Source organism: Nannobrachium achirus, assembly GCF_963921795.1.
Source record: "Nannobrachium achirus genome assembly, chromosome: 18".
Lineage (NCBI taxonomy): Eukaryota > Metazoa > Chordata > Actinopteri > Myctophiformes > Myctophidae > Nannobrachium > Nannobrachium achirus.
In genome coordinates, this window is record NC_137825.1 from 15,699,152 (window position 1) to 15,713,228 (window position 14,077).

The 14,077-nt window shown below is 44.0% G+C and overlaps 1 protein-coding gene across 6 annotated transcripts in view; it reads right to left on the reverse strand.

Moving 5' to 3' along the window:
* tcf7l2 (transcription factor 7 like 2) overlaps positions 1 to 14,077 on the reverse strand; it is a 165,976-nt gene that overhangs the window by 147,263 nt on the left and 4,636 nt on the right. The gene's annotated exons all lie outside the window — the stretch shown is intronic.

Consider the following 14,077-nt stretch of genomic DNA (forward strand, 5'->3'; position numbering starts at 1 on the left):
AAACACACACACACATAAGGCCTCACTCTCCTCCCCGCCTGACTAATGTGGTCTGACACTCGTACATCACCCGTAAATTGGCCAAATGAATTAACCACGGCCTCTGCTTAGCGTTACAGGCTTTAAATGGATTTTCTCCTCTCCAGGTCTGCCCAATAATTGCATTTATCCATCTTGTTGAAGCAGGGTTTACACACTATGCTAACATCATGCCAATCCCTGGCCACGTTTTCTGCTCCGGTGGCGAGAGCAACGGGGAGATTTGTCATCGGATCATAGCGGCTAATTCAAACAACGGTTAGCTTGATGACTCCGCCGTATGTCAATGTCTTGACTTCTTGGTGGGACGGATCTTTCTTTCAGAGCTAAAGCCCCCCCTCCCCTCCTTCTATCTCTGTACTCCTACACTTTTCTTTATTAAGAACTTGAACCCTAGTGTCCATATTCGGAGAACTTTAACCAAAAATAGCAGATCTACAAGCTCACAAGGGCTAATGCTGCGAGGCGTTGTGAGCTTGTAGATTGGCTATTTTCGGCAAAGAAGTTTGGTGTAGAGGGGGAAAAGAGCAGACAAAGTACAGAGTGAAAGGTTAAGTTTATTAAGTATTGACCGTTCAAGTGGTTAAATATCCGAAAACACAAACTGACGTGAATCCAAAAATACACTGATAATTGTGCCATCAAACGATGAAACTATATGGAATCTCTGAAAAGGTTGTGGGGGGTCCCTGCTTCATCTCTCTCTCAACTAAGGGGTCCTTGGCCTGAAAACGTTGAAGACCCCTGCTCTAGGTTGAAGCCGCAAACACCAATGGAAGACAAGTAAATAAGACCTGCGAGTCCACAAGTGAAAGCACACACACACACACACACACACACACACACACACACACACACACACGCACACACGCACACACACACACACGCAGAGGAGACAGCAGCTATAGCAGAGCCCGTGAACATCAGCAGCGTCAGTGGGGGTCATCTCCACACTTGTGAATGTTTGAAGAGTAGTGCATTAGACACTCAGGGGCCCACAGGACAATTCAGCTATGTAAACACGCAGGGACTTCCTTCCCTGGGCTGCGGCGCGGCCCTGCACTGAGACAAGCCACTGTTTAAACAGCACACACAGCATTCCTCTGCCTGGGCCCGGGCCAGCTGCTGTTTGCAGCTACAGAGCGAGCAGGCCTGCCTGTCTGTCTGTCTGTCTGTCTGCCTGCCTGTCTGTGTGGAGACAAGCCTTATGACACACCAAGGGTCATCCAGAAAGACAAATAAGAGGCCTTTACAAATACAAACACACCGAAACTAGACTCGACCGCTGGCGCTAACACACGGCATGGGCTAGGGCTGTCACGATATGACATTTTACATGACGATTAATTGTCACTCGAATAATTGGCGATTAACGATTTAATTGTGTTTTTGTCGTTGATAATTACATTTCTGTTTTGGCTTTTAGGCTTTGAAGTTGTACATGGTAGATATGACACATAACCTAAATATACAAAGAAATTACTGACATATTTGACAACTTACTACTTAAAAAATAACTTTGATAGTGGAAATAGCCGATCTACAAGCTCACAACGCGTCGCATCTGCTATTTCCAAAAATTTTGACCTTTTTTTAAATATATGAACATTTTTCAACATGGAAACGATTATGACGATTATGAAAAATAATCACGATTAGACGATTATGTAATAATTGTGACAGCCCTAGCATGGGCCATAAACAGGCTTCAACACCCAGCCCAGCAGATTCCCAAACGGTCACCTGACGATGGCCGTTTTGGCACGTTTTGGTCAGTCGAAACTCGTCAATCGCGCATAATTCTGACCAAGGGGCACCCTTTGTCCGGAAACCTTACCCACTTGACGCCACCCGTTATGCCAAAGTTGGGACATTTATCTTTATGGATATTTGAAATACGCCAAGTGAGACGGCAAATAAAGATAAGGTGGCAGTAAAGCCGCGATAAGGAGTCTCCCGGTTCTAAAGGGCACCATGACGCGGATCACATGACACTGGCATTACAGCCCGCCCGCGCACAGTGACACACCAGTCAACACTGGCGATGTCATTGTTTGAATAAACCAGGGGTCTTCAACGTTTTCAGGCCTTAGTCGAGAGAGAGATGAAGCAGGGACCCCACACAACCCATAGATACCATATAGTTTCATCGTTTGACGGCACAATCATCAGTGTATTTTGAGTTTATATTTAACCACTTGAACCGTCAATATTTCATAAACTTGAGCTTTCACTTAGTCTGCTCTTTTTCTCCTCCAGTCTACACCAAACCTCTTTGCCGAAAATAGCTGATCTACAAGCTCACAACGATCTGCCATTTTTGGCTAAAGTTCTCCGAATATGGACGCCAGGGTTCAAGTGGTTAATATAAAAAAAAGGATTTGGAGGACCCCCTGTGGTAACTCTGAGGACCCCCTGTTGAAGACCCTTGGAATAAACACTACATCAGTATTCCCACAAATTAGATATTTGCCCGATATAAATTATATGTTCTCCCGGACGCAGGTCTCATATTCACCACCGCACACACACACAGAAATCTGTCAAACGACCTCCCATTCAGAGAGGAAATGGCGATAACAACACACTCTGATCACCTTGGCGGTGTTTTAGCCATGGACACACATCGCAGTTAACCGGCAAAGTAAACCCCACAGGTGATTACTTCAGTCAATCAATGTGTGGTTGCGGTGGGTTAGGGAAGGTGTAATAATGACTAGATTGCATTGCTTTCTGTCTAAGCAGCGCCGAGTCCCTCCTGAGCTCTCGGTCCGTTTGTTATGTCAGTCAGCGTTCCCCTCCGGTGTGGTGGGCGCGCTATAGAGGCAACCCGTCTTCACCTCCTTGGGACACTTGTCCAAACAAGACGCTCAATTCGCTCCCGACCCCCCGAGGGAGGAAAAGGCGATTGGCAATTCACTCAGTTGGTGGGGAGTCAATTTGTTCACTCCTGGAACTGACCCTGAACACTGTTGACGCGCCGCGCCGGTCCGCTCATTGGAGGGGAGGAATGAGTACGCTGTTAGCACATATACTACCACCACCACCACCACCACTGTGTAAAACCCAAACCATGAAATCCACCCGGGTTGATGTTGTTTTTTTCCCCCCAGTCAATACCTTGGAGGTCTCTGTTCAGTTTTAACAAATATATATATTAGGGTGGATCTTAAATTACCTTTTTTTGATTTTCTTGAGTCTTACCCCCCAATTATGTTCCAATGTACAAAAAACTGCTTTGGTTAAAATTTGGTTGAATTTCAAGCATATTTAGAGGTAGCTCAATCAAGTCAAAGATTGTACATTTTATTGGTCAAAATCGAATTGCACTGCAGGCACATTTAAGTTATACATTACACATTATTCTTATACTAAGCACAGAAATTATATTTTTTAAGCTTACAAATCTAAACACAAATCTGATTACATGTTTGTCATGTCAAACCAGAATTAATGTATTGTAGGAAATAGCAAAGCAAAGAATGACAAATTGCTATTTTTCATTTAACGTGCACAATGACATGTCTTTATTGCACACTCTTCAATCATACTCACAACACACAACAATCACACAGCCCCACTTCCTTGTTTACCCCCAAAACCCCCAAAAGTCACTGCAGTATAGCAATTCAGTAGTTACTGATCAATTAAAGTTTGTTTACGGCTATCGGGATACTTGTGCCGAAGTATTGGAGTTGGGACTCATCTTTAGTAATGAGACCACAATATTCTTGTATTAGGGCAACCCCACGCTCTGCATGATCATTGACAACATTCATCGCCTTCACTACAGCCAGAGCTTCTTGGTAGTCCACCCTGGGCTCCCACTCATCGGGATCAACGTCAAGGAAGTCATCTGGGAGATCCATCATTTTGAAAAGCACTTCAATGTTCTTCCTTGCAATTGTTCCAAGGTCAACAGTAATTATCTTCATATGCCCCTGTTCATGATCTTCATTTCCATCTTTCATGGCTCTCACCATCAGCCTCTTCGTTTGCGCGCTCACTTGACTGTCAAACAATGCAAGTCTGACGATCACTGGAGCCAAATAAATACCATAAGTGATTGGAAAACTTTTGAGAAGCAGCTTTAGACACCTCAGCATTTATTGATGAATATTCCAGCAATGATTTTAACATCTGCCAAGTCATTTAGTGGAGCGCTGACAGCAACAGGTGCCATCATCCATGCCTTCACATAATTGCAAACTGCAAAAATGCACAAATCCATGCATGCTTTTTCTTCCCTGAAGGTCAGTTTGAATTGGCCATGAAACATTCAGATCTTCAAACAATAAATAACCTTTTCCATCCAACGGGCATGATGGGTAGCTCCTGGAGCTCTGAACCGGATACCTCGAGCAGCGAGGTATCCGGTTCATCAATAAATGCTGAGGTGTCTAAAGCTGATTCTCAAAAGTTTTCCAATCACTTATGGTGAACAGGGGCATATGAAGAGAATTACTGTTGACCTTGGAACAATTGCAAGGAAGAACATTGAAGATTTTTTCCAAGGTGCTTTGAGTGGGAGCCCAGGGTGGACTACTAAGAAGCTCTGGCTGTAGTGAAGGCGATGAATGTTGTTAATGATCATGCAGAGCGTGGGGTTGCCATAATACAAGAATATTGTGGTCTCTTTACTAAAGATGAGTCCCAACTCCAATACTTGCTGCAAATTGTGCAGGACTATCGGCACAAGTATCCCGATAGCCGTAAACAAACTTTAATTGATCAGTAACTACTGAATTGCTATACTGCAGTGACTTTCGGGGGTTTTGGGGGTAAACAAGGAAGTGGGGCTGTGTGCTTGGTGTGTGTTGTGAGTATGATTGAAGAGTGTGCAATAAATACATGTCATTGTGCACGTTAAATGAAAAATTGCAAATTGTCATTCTTTGCTTTGCTAATTGTCATTCTTTGCTTTGCTATTTCCTACAATACATTAATTCTGGTTTGACATATGACAAACATGTAATCAGATTTGTGTTTAGATTTGTAAGCTTAAAAAATATAATTTCTGTGCTTAGTATAAGAATAATGTGTAATGTATAACTTAAATGTGCCTGCAGTGCAATTCGATTTTGACCAATAAAATGTACAATCTTTGACTTGATTGAGCTACCTCTAAATATGCTTGAAATTCAACCAAATTTTAACCAAAGCAGTTTTTTGTACATTGGAACATAATTGGGGGGTAAGACTCAAGAAAATCAAAAAAAGGTAATTTAAGATCCACCCTAATATATATACTAGCCCTTACCCGTTCAAAGATATGAGCTCCGAAATGATGTGCAGTGTGTGGGTTATGGGATGTGCACTGTGCACAGTATATGAGGGATGGAAAGTAACTTTAACTGGTGCTTGCATGATAATATGTAGGAGCATCAATGTAAGAAATACCCGTTTCGTTTAATGGATACAGAGATGATACTAAACTAGTGAAAACAGACGATCTACAAGCACACAACGCCTCGCGGTGCGAGGCGTTGTGTGCGTTGTAGATCTGCCGTTTTCACTAGTTTTGTGCGACGGTCTTGTATGATGAAGCAGGGCTTTGCTTTACCAAAAGACGTACACATTTGAAACCTGGAGATACGAGGTTTCTGCCCAACAGCGACGATATATAGGCTATATAGAGAGAGCATCTGAACCGCGAACGTGTTGCAATCAAGGTATGGCATTTTCAACTCCTTTCTCAAAAAGGATTACAATTTGTCAAGACAGTCGATCACAAAAAGGGCTCTATTCTTGAGTGTAAGACGATGTACCGCAAAAAGTGACACTTCTTTCCCTCAAAATGTGAGTTTTTGGAAGGCAACGCTGTACTTATGCAGTTCTAAGATAGCATGGGTTCTGACTCCGTTACCACGCACAGCAAGGGGTGGGGGGGATAAGGGATGGCACATGTGACAGGCTACTCAACATGAAATGTTATCTGGTCCTGTACACAAATTGACATCTGTCTCTTCTAAAGAGCTGCATTATTATTTTGTGTAAATAGGTTTCTAGCAGCTGGTTTGAGAGCTAACATGGGGGAATTTGGTCTTAATCTGTCTTAAACTGGAATTGGTGTGCCAACTGGGGTAAAAAAGAAAAGGGGGGAAAAAAAGAAGAAAATCTCTGGCTATTCCACGTTTTGTGTCTGCGTAAAAGGGCTTACGTTTCGTTCATTAGCTTTGTTTAAAAAAAAAAAGAAATGCACATACAGTAAATCTTGCCAACATTTTGTTCCAAATCCTACCATAATCCGCAGATTAGTAGATGAACTCATTTTCTGCACGGACTCTAAAAGCTCCGTCACCTTTCCAGAGCAGTTATGAATCAATCCACCACCTTTAGCAGCAAACAAGCAGACTATCGCCTCATTAGTGTTCTTCCTCCATGGCTGATGAGCGTGCACACACGCGCGCACGGCCGCACGCACACACACACACACACACGACATACACACACAGTCCTTAGAGCTTATCCTGCAACAATTAAAAGTTTAATTAGGAGATTAAATATACATGGACTGGAGTTTTATCACCTTTAACTCCGCAATTATGTGTTTAAACGCACACAAAGAGCCTGCCTCCCATCTGATTATCTGAATAACAGAGATTTCCCTTGACTGAATTAAGAGCCGTGCAAGATTGAAAACAAACAATGCAACCGTCCCAAACCAGAAGAAGAACCGATTGGAAATGGTCAATATGGTGCATCATATTATAAAACTGATAAAACATTAGAACAAAATCACATTCATATGGGAGCTAAAACCTCAACAATGTTCACAAGATTTCCAAAAGATATCTCACAACGCAACACAAACTGAACTTTTAGATTGGCCATTTTCGCTGCGTGACAAATTATAAAATAGGGTGGCTTAAGTGGTCAAATGCGATGAGGTAATACAAGGCATGTTGCTTTGTTTGCCATGTTGAATGGTAATGGTAGACCTGACAGCACTAGGGATGAGACAATGTGACAATTTTGACAACAGAAATCGCGATTTACGATATTATCTCGACAATCGAAATCCATTATCCTGGGGCGGAACATTTGCCCAAAAGAATAGCACATCTACAAGCTCGTTCTACAAGAGCTTGTAGATCGGCTATTTTTTGGCAAAGACATTTGATAGAGAGTGGAGAAAAAAAAGACTGTATCAAGAACGTTATTTCCAGGTCCGTTTGACCAAATATAGAGGGTTTAAATGTTACCGGATATGCAGCTCGGCAAATAAAAGCTGAATTGAACCCAGTGCATGACAAGAGGACGATATCACAATACATTAAATCTCCCCAATACGAGTGTTATTTTTATATCACAATAAACGATAATATCGCGCATTGACCCATCCCTAGACAGCGCAGCAATGCTAAAGTTGAGCTGTAAACGTTCTACCTTGCGAAGAAAGAAAATAAAAAATGACTATGTATGTACTATGTACAAGATTCTTCAATGGTGGAATGTTCCAGATCGTTCTGGTTACAGCCTTCCTAGATGTGGGCCAGCAGCAGCACACTGGCACACCGCTAGTCATTAGCCTGCACACTATCATTTAGCGCTGCTGGGATGGCCTTACAGCACGTACACACACAACACAACACAACACAACACAACCAAGGGTGTCGCACCAAATTCTGGGCCCTGGGTACAAGGATTCACCCACATTGTGTGCTTTAACTATTGAAAAATAGCAGATATACAAGCTCACAGCACCGCACTTGAGCTTGTAGATCTGCTATTTTTGAAAGATGTCTTTGAATTGAAAGTCTTTGAATATTTCAAATCCTTCTAAGGTTTTCTGAAAAACATATGTTTCTATGTCAGTGGTGCTCAAACCTTTTCATGTGAAGGGCCCTCCAAATTATATGTATTTGACCACGGACCCCCATATATTCAAAGATTTGCACACATTTTCACGACTTCTCAAAAATAGCAGATTTACAAGCTCGCAGGAGCTTGTATATCTGCTATTTTTCAATAGCTAAAGTATAAAATAATTCCAGGCCCCTCCACCTTGGGCCCTAGTAACTCAGTCCCACTTTCCCCCCGCTTGTGACGCACCTGGCCTTAAAGCACGTACACACACAACACAACACAGCACAACACAACACAGCACACACCTCTAGCTATCAGTCGTCATAAAAAAAGGGTTGAGAGAAGAGAAGCTCCTGTCTAAAAAAAAAAAGCAGCACTGTTGCACTTTGACCCTGCCCCAAACACACTCTGCAATCTAAACAACGCGGGGCAGCACGGCACGACCAGAATTCCTCCGGTGTCGTGCGGCCCTCTCACCCAGAGTTTGCTAAGGTCAACTTTCTGATGACGCGGCAGTGGGGGAACGTGGAGGGAACCACCAGGGTGGTACGGCAAGGGCTGATTGGTTAAGCAGCAGCAGCAGAAGCCGTTGGCCTACTTTTTTTACTCCGCAGAACGAAAAGAGAGAGCCCAAAGTAGGGATGGGACGATATGAAAATGTCATATCACGATTATTGTGACAAAAGAAATCACGATTTACTCACGATAATCAAAATCCATCATCCTGGGCGGAACATTTGCCAAAAAATAGCAGATCTACAAGCTCACAACGCGTCACGTTGTGACGCGTTGTGAGCTTGTAGATCGGCTAAGACATTTGATGGTGTGGAAAAAAAGAAACTGCATCAAGTACGTATATTATAAGTACTTTTGATCAAGTATAGAGGGTCTAAGTGGTACCGGATATGCAGCTCGGCAAATAAAAGGTGAATTGATCCCAGTGCATGACGGAGGACGATATCACGATAAATTAAATCTCCACAATACGATTATCGTGAGTGTTTTTTATCACGATAAACGATAATATAATATCGCATATCTTCCCATCCCTAGCTTTAATATCAGTTATTCTCTACAAGCAACATCATCGTACGATGCTCTATAAATCAGGCTTCACGTGACACTGCCCGTTTCCTCCATGCGGGGCAATAAACCGGCCCCCCCACACACACGTTTTCTCTTCTCAGCGGTTGTCTTTTTGTTTTGTGCTTTAAGGAAGATAAATGTTGCCGCCCAGCCAGGGCTGCTATTGTTTGGACACCTAACCAGGAGCTGTCGCTGCTCTCATTGCCCCGGCATTAACAGCAATTATGCGGCCTATTCAGCCCGCCTTTGTGTAACCCCCCCCCCTCCTCCCACACACACACACACAGAGTTCTGGACAAATTTCCCGCTGCACCCCCCCTCTGTCCAGTCCACCCCCCGCCCAGTGCATTCCCTCCCACTTTGCTGGCTGCTGGAGGACTAGGAGCCTGTTATGAATGAATGGGCTTACAGAAATATGCAACATCCGAAGAAGAAGAAGAAGACGACGAAGAAGGAGGAAATCAAGTTAAAAGATCAAGTTAAGACTACAGCAAGCTAAATCCATCTCAACACAACACTTTGTGAATTCTGCCCTGTGATTAAAATATATAGTATATCGTCGTTGCCAGGTGAAAACCTTGTATGTCCAAAACCGTTCATTTCGCATTTATCATTTTAAAAATGATTTAAACTAGTGAAAACAGCCGATCTACAAGCACACAACGCCTCGCACCGCGAGGCTTTGTGTGCTTGTAGATCTGCTGTTTTCACTACTTTTGTGCGACGGACTTGTATGATGTAGCAGGGCTTTACTTTGCAAAAGAACATGCAAATTTGAAACTTGGAGATACAAGGTTTCCACCCGACAACGACGATGTGTGTGTGAATGTATCAAATCAACAGAGCATGTTCATTTATACAACTCATGAATCAACTTAAATTATTCATTCATAGCGGATGAATATGTCCAATTGTTCCAAGGTGACATTTCCACATTTCCCCACAACGATGCCTCCGCCTGATAACCCTTACTCGTAACGAGCTGCTTAAATCCAAACATGCGATCAATAGTCGCCCCCGACGTTTATCTTTTAAGCTGCTGCGCAATGTAATAATTCAAATCCGCCGTGACCACGTCGCTCAATGTTATCGCTTATCGCTCAAAAAAACTTGCACTTCATTCCAAATCGCCATAATCTGAACATTATTGACTTGCTGACTTCTGAGTCCAGTCTATTGGCTGGTGACGTGTGAGGAAAATGCAGCCTCCTCCACCAATCCTTGCTGCTTTGCCAGCATGTGCATTTGCATCAAGGGGTGTCCCGCACTGGAAATAGACGATCTACAAGCTCACAACGCACCGCAAGGGCAAACTGTTGTGATTTTGTTGATAAGCTCATTCCGGTGCGGGACACCGGTGTGCAGCTATTAAGTATAAATACGGCTTTAACGGAGATGAATGGAGCTAACTATGCAAGAGCTGCAGGAACTTCCCGTTGCAATTCAGGAAGGAGAAGAAGAAAAATAAGTCTTGTTATTCGTAAAGGTCTTTCAAATGTGGGGAGTGCGGTTTGGGGGATGGATTCATGTTCAACTCTTCAAAAGACTGTGAAGACCAAAAAAAAAAACCTTTTGATTAAAAACAGAAAAGTTCCTTCCTATGCCTTATCTTTGAATGACATAATAATCGAAAATAATTAAATTAACCTCGACCAAAGTCGATAAGACGCTGTGCTTTTAATTGATGACAAAAAAAAGCACTGCTGGATTGTGTTAAAATGCATTGGTTACAAATTCATCTGGCGCCTATATGCAAAAAGATATACACATGTGCGGTGTGCGCGCGCAAACACACACGCACGCACACACACACACACACACGCACGTACACACACAAGAAGTAATTTGATTTCCATGTTTCAGGGTGCCCCGAGTCCTCTGGGCCTGCTGCAGAACTAGCCTATATTTAACAGATGACAAAAGTTGCATTCCAGATGTACAGTACCATCTTTGTGTTGAGCTCTATGGGAAGGGGGGGCATGAGAGAGGGGTGTATAGGGGTTTGGGGGGGGGCACCCGTGCACAGCTGCTAAGCTAATGCAGTTTTTTTTTTTTTTTTCCCTCCTTACACAGACGGTGGTTCACTGACCAGGGGTGTCGCACCAAATTCTGGGCCCTGGGTACTGGGTACTGAAAAATAGCAGATAAACAAGCTGTAGATCTGCTATTTTTGAAAAATCTTTGAAAAACCTATGTTTCTATGTCAGTGTTGCTTTTTCACGTGAAGGACCCCCAAAATGAAACGTATTTGGCCACGGACCACCATCTCAAAATATTTTGTTCCAGGGACCCCCCCAGAAGTATATATTTGAGTTACAAATGTTTACTTAAAAATACATATATTGGCGCACATTTTCACGACTTTTCAAAAATAGCAAATCTACAAGCTCGCAGATACACAAACAAGCTTGTATATCTGCCATCTTTCAATAGCTAAAGCATAAAATAATTAAGGGCCCTAGTAACTCAGTCCTAACCCCCCCCCCCTTGTGACGCCCCTGTCGCTGAGTGAGGAGGGCCGGTCCAGGGGAAGGTGAAAGTGCATTCACAAAAAATCTCACAACTATTGGCTTTCACCAACAGTCGCACTTCTTCTGACGGAAGAAATACAAATCCTACATTTACAGCTGCGCTTCTACGCCATGTCAAGAATAACATGGCCGTTGCTTTCCACAAACAAAACTAAAACTAGATAAACCGCAACGGAGTTACGACACAGAGAACAATGGTGATTTAATTAATGTGAGGGGAAAGAAACGGAAAGAGAAAAAGACCCAGCAGCGGCGGCGTCTAGCCGGAGGTTAGTGAATGTGCAGCTAAACGCTAGCTACACCCAAGCCCCGGTCAGCCTCCTCCCACCAGGGAGCTATACTACTCCCATCACACTAGTTAAAAATCTAATTAGAAACACGCCCACAAACGTGATGGACTCCTATAGTTTTTCATTTCTTCTCTCTCTCGCGCGTGCATGCACGCGCTCGTGTTGCTGTTTAAAAACAGCATAGCGGATGATCACGGGGTCTCTGACTGTGAGCGTTCACACATCCCAACATGCCAACACATCATCATCATCAGCGTTACACAATGAAGCTCAGCTCGCGAGAGGAAAGAAAAAAAATATATATACATCTCTGTAAATATTTACGGCGTAAATCTTTTCCATTCATTCACGAGGCGCTAACAAAACCTTACTGTACTGCCCCCCCACCCCTCTCTCTCACACTCTCTCTCTCTCTCTCACTCTCCCCCTCTCTCTCTCTCTCTCTCTCTCTCTCACCCCCCCCCCCCCCCCCCCTTCCCCTACATCTGCGATTCATTGACTTTACAATTTACCACATGTCGAGATGGGAGAGGTCGAGCCTCTCTATCTGAATCATGGCACAAATATGCGAGTGATTTATTGTTTAAAAAAAAAAACCCGGGCCGATTTAGCGCAACTCCACTTTTCCTGAGCATTACTCCTACTGGCAGACCATGAACAATTACAGTTCGGACTAATTAAGCTCCGAGAATGTTGCTGCGCGCCGCTAATGTCTAGCAGGCCCCAATTTTTGTTTAATGGTGCCAAACTTTACCCCACTCACATGCACACCCTCCCCCCCCCCCCCCTCCCTAACTTAACTCCCTCAAATCCAAAACAGATTGCACTTTTTTTATTTTTTTTATAGCTGTTTATCGAGTCAAAGAAAAATAAAGACCTTTTCTTTCCCTGCTTCTCCCTGCATGGGATGAGAGAAACAGCAATGGAAGGAGAGGAGAGGAGAGGAGAGGACTGCTTCCACACCATACTTTTGTAAACAAAAGTGATTTGCAAGACAAAGGGAGCGCAACCTCCCCGGCTAAATTCGGAGCGCGTTTCGCGGGGAGAGGCACAAATATGTGACCGCGTTGTCGCCACAAAAAAACCCCGCGGACACCAATTAGGCCCCATTAACATGTAAAGCCAATTTGATAAGGTGCGGGTTCCCCATCCCCTTTAAATCCGCATTAAAACTATCTTTCCCCTCAGTCCGCTACCCGAAATCCATTTAGAGCGACGGAAACACCCATAATCCATATGATATACCATTGTTATGCTTATGCTCTTAGCGGTGTTTAAAGAGATACTGTCCGTGTCAATTAGACGACGTCAGGGCCCACTGCTCGGTGGGCATGTGAGCACAAAGGAAGGTTGGTGTTACACTCGCACTCACACGTTCTGCAGCTACAGCACAATGGATGTTCATTTCCTTAATCTTGTCATAAAATCCACCATTTAACTCCCACCACACACACACGCACACACACACACACGCTCCAAAAGAGTCAGCTATCGTACATGAAAGAAGTGGAATTATTTTCTAAAACATAGTGGATCTTTAACAACAGCAGAGAGAGAGACACCGGCCACGAAAATACAACTGGCACAAAGAGAGGAAGAGGGAGAAAACGCTATTGTTTAAAAGAGCACAATGCCTACCGACAGCATTGTTGTTTTTAAAAAAAAGAAATCGGCATCGGTTTTGGAAGCAGTGCAGGGGATGCTGGGTGTTGCGCTCATCCCCCCCCCCCCCCCCGATCCAACCCAACCCCCCCCTTTTTTTGTTCTTTTTTAAACTACTCGTAATTATACGTCGAAACTCAAAACCCTCTTGCCAAAAGTCTGCAGGCCTGGGGAATTATGGGGCCAGGGGTGGCGTCAAATATCTTAACATTCATAAGTCCGAAAGGCAGTAAATAAAGCCGGTGGATTTACGGCCCTGGAGCCCCCGATGCCAGAGAGCTGGCCGCCCCCGGAGCCCCCTTCTCTCTCTCTCTCTCCCTCTCTCTCTCTCTCTCTCCCTCTCTCTCCCTCCCGTCTCCCACCGTCGTCTCCCCAGACCTGTTGAGGTGTGATGTTAGCCCACAGCAAACCGGAGTTAACCCGTCGCCTTTTCCACAAGCCCCAGGTTAGCAAATGGCAGAAAACAAGGAGGAGGAGGAGAAGTGAGGGAATGAGAGACAGAAGGAGAGAAAGGGGAGATAAGGAAAGAGAGAGACAGAGAGAATCAGAAAGAGGACCCGGGGTGAAGCTAGTCAGACCACTTGGCCAATTCAACCTGTTCCCAGTGATCCAGCCTTGCTTTGTGCCAGGTTTAGGGAGGAGATGGTTTAGAGTGAGGAG